Source organism: Phoenix dactylifera, unplaced genomic scaffold (assembly GCF_009389715.1).
Source record: "Phoenix dactylifera cultivar Barhee BC4 unplaced genomic scaffold, palm_55x_up_171113_PBpolish2nd_filt_p 000159F, whole genome shotgun sequence".
Taxonomy (NCBI): Eukaryota; Viridiplantae; Streptophyta; class Magnoliopsida; order Arecales; family Arecaceae; genus Phoenix; species Phoenix dactylifera.
Window position 1 is genome coordinate 25848 of NW_024067703.1, and position 3589 is coordinate 29436.

The window sequence follows — 3589 nt, forward strand, 5'->3', positions numbered from 1 at the left end:
CAATCTTATGGGACAATGCATCTACCTTGCTAGACAGGTCCATAGAATGACTTATTTCACAAATTGTCCCTTTTCTTTGAGAACTCGGGGGTGCTTGACGAGAACATGAAGCATGGTGGAGGGAGTTTTCATTTAGATTTTCAAATAATTTCCATGCTTCATGCTCATTTTGAAGCATGAATGTCCCCCCACATGCGGCATCAATCATCTGACGGTTTTGTTCAGTCAATCCGTCATAGAAGCATTGCACTAGCTGCCACTTAGGTATTTGATGATGTGGGCATTTACGGATTAGGTCCCGAAATCTCTCCCAAGTTTCATGAAATTCTTCTCCCTCAGTTTGGGAGAAGCTTGTGATAGCACGTCTAAACTGGTTCGTTCTTCCTATGGAAAAGTATTTTTTTAAGAATTCTTGTTGCATTTGACCCCAGGAATGAATCGAGTTGGCTTCTAAAGAATTCAACCATTGCTTGGCTCTATCTTTAAGGGAGAAGGGGAATAATCTAAGTTTCAGAGCATCATCAGTGAAATTCTGAATCTTGACAGTGGTGCAAATCTCAAGGAATTCATCTAGGTGTTTATATGGATCTTCATTGGTGAGCCCATAAAAAGATGGAAGCATTTGGATCACACTAGACTTTATTTCATATTGTACAGCTGCTACCTCAGGTAATCGAATGCAAGATGGGGAAGTGTAAATAGTGGGAGTAAAATATTCCCTCAGGAGTTTGGGTTGTTCTTCAGCCATCTTAAGAGGTGGGGATGATCCTAATGTTTTGATCTTAGCTCGAATGTTCCTAAGGGTTCGTTCTATTTCAAGGTCAAAAGGTAATAGGTTTTGTACTCTAGAACGACTACCGTGCATACACTAGTACTCGATCAATCAAGCATGCAATAAAAGAGAAAAGCATATCAATCCTAGTCTTTGTCCTAAAATCACTAGACAGCTCCTAACTGGTTTGAAGAGGGCACCTAAGCCTCCAATCCGGTCTAATGAACCGAGTTGACCAGGTAAGCTCCCAGGTAAGTGGAGGGGTCACGATGCGTTCGCAAAGGTCCCACTTAAAACCCACTTGCCTCGAACAGATGAACTGTCTCCCTTATAGGGACAAAGCTTGCCTAGACATCAACTAAGCCACAGAGCGAAATTGGTGCAACTTTCGGTGATCTTCGTCCTATTGAGCTCGAATGTCCCTAGGAGCCAACGTCTAATTGATTTTAATTAAAGATGACACTATGTGAGATTGAGTTCACCTAAGTTGGGCAAGAGTCCGGTGATGAAATCCGGCTCTTATCTTGTTGGGGTGATTGCCCTTACTATGTGCAAATTGATTTGTGTATGTGTATCAAGCATGCATTCACAATTTTGCTATAATTAAAATCAAACAATCACCACAAAATTTCAAACCAATAATTAATTAAATAAGAAAAGTTTAGAGGTTACCAAAGGGAATTTTCCCAGCAATTTAATTTTTTTTTTTTGCAAACCTCTACAGCATTTGTTTTCCGGCAGTTCTCCTTTTGATCATCCCAGATTTTTTTTTCCTCGATTCCTGATAAAAAAAATAAATAAATAAATAAAAATTAGTAAGGGAGAAAAAGAAGATAAGAAAAGTAACAATAATAGAAATTTTTTAAAATTTTTTTAATTTTTAAATAATTTTTTTTAAATAAGAAAAATAACTATGCTAGCAATCCCCGGCAACGGCGCCAAAAATTGATCGGTTATTTCAATTTCAAAAATAAACCACGCAATAGCACGTATCCTGTAGGATAGTGATTACGGGTGTCGGTCCACAGGGATTGAAGAATAAGTTATTTTTCTTTTAAAAATAAATCAACAAGAAGGATTTGCTAACTTGATTTAACTAAATCAAACTATGAGTACGGATTGAAATTTTATCAAAGTAAATAGATCTAGGGTTTGGAATCCACCACATAGCATTGCATCAAGGATTGTGTTCTTAATCTTATCTTTTGGAGAGGCATGCAATTTTGGCTACAAGCCTTATAAAATAAAAGCATAAAGAGTTTTAGGAAGATCCATCTTCGGTATAGCATGAAGTGTCTACCTAAGTATGCTAATCTAGGGTGTAGCACATCTCATCTTCCTAGGCATGGATCATCTTAGACTACTTTAGCAACATGAATAGTAAATGGCATGCTCAAGGTTTAAACATCATAAAATAATTTTTCATTGAGAATGAGAATTTAAACAAACTCCAAAAAGATTAAAAGAGTAAGAACTACAATGCCCTGTTACATTGCTAGGGCTTCATCCAGCCCTAGACTAGGTGTTCAGCCGCGCATGGTGGCCGGATGTCCTTCCATCTTCAAATGAAAGCCTTCACCTCTCATTCTTCCCAGAATAACACAAACTCTTCTCTTTCCTCCCCTCTCTCTTCTTTTTTTTTTATTTCTTTCTCTCGGCTTTCTTCTTCTTCTTCTTCACCGAAACAGGGGTTCTCCCCTCTTTCTCTTCTTCTCAACCGAGCTCTCCCTCTTTTATAGTCATCCAGTGTGCTCATTCGGGAAGGGAGAAGAGATCACGGGCGGCTAATTTCGGGGCGTGATGCTGGAGGGCAGCTTGCGGACGAAAATGGCGAATGGCTGGATCTCGGGAGGAAAGCATGATCCGTGGAGCGCCGGGTTGAATGCAGATGGCCGGATCAATGGAGCTGGACGAGCCGATCACGGACGGCTGGGCAGACGATGATCGCGGAGAAGGCTGAATCACAGAGATTTGATGGCGGAGGAGCTGGGAAGAGAGGCTGCACCGGTTGATGGCGGAGAAACAGGATGCTGGGGGGGAAGCGGAAGAAGAAAGTGATCGGATCCATGGCGTGATACGCTGGGATGCGATGCTGTCTCGGTTGCTCGGAATGGCAGCCGTGCGGAGGCGCTGGTCACGGCGTGGAGCTGGAAATCCGGAAGAGGAGATGCCGCACGTGGTTGATGGCGGAGGAGCTGGGAATCCGGAAGAGGAGATGGCATGAACGCGGTGGGCACGACGCGGGATCGACGGGAGGAAGGTGGACGGCCCTGATGTAAGGAGGGAGGAAGAAGATAAACAGTGGCTTATATATTATATATTTTTTTTTAACACTGTTCATATGAACAGTGTTTTTCACGGAACACTGTTCATATGAACAGTGTTACCTCGGAATACTGTTCACCTGAACAGTGATTCCGGTAATTTTTGGGAAAAATTATTTTTCTTGCTTTATTTTGACATGAAAATGGGCATATATAAATTTAAAACAAGGATCTCCTCTATTTTGCTTAGTTTGGAAATGTGATGCGGAGACGGGAGTTTCTGAACCGTTGGATTGCTTGGATAGTGGTCGCGGGAAAGGAATAGGATTGGTTTGGGAATTGGCTTTGGATTTGAGGTAGGTTATGATCTTTAATTTGCTTGAACTTGATCTCGAGCCCAATGTTATTTAAATTCAATTATTGCTAAACTGCTTCAGACCGGACTCGATAAAACTAAAAACAGGACCGTGACTTAATAACATTAATCAAACATTTTCCCCATACAAAAATAATTAATTATAGCTTTCAATCTAATTAGGACCAAAACCCATTT

At 40.9% G+C, this 3589-nt stretch overlaps 1 non-coding gene across 1 annotated transcript; it reads left to right on the forward strand.

Annotated features, from left to right (window-relative positions):
* The first annotated feature begins 266 nt into the window (after window positions 1-266).
* On the forward strand, window positions 267-372 carry LOC120104990. Its single transcript, XR_005507390.1, has one exon. It is a non-coding gene; the product is annotated as a small nucleolar RNA R71 (small nucleolar RNA).
* The last annotated feature ends 3217 nt before the right edge of the window (window positions 373-3589 follow it).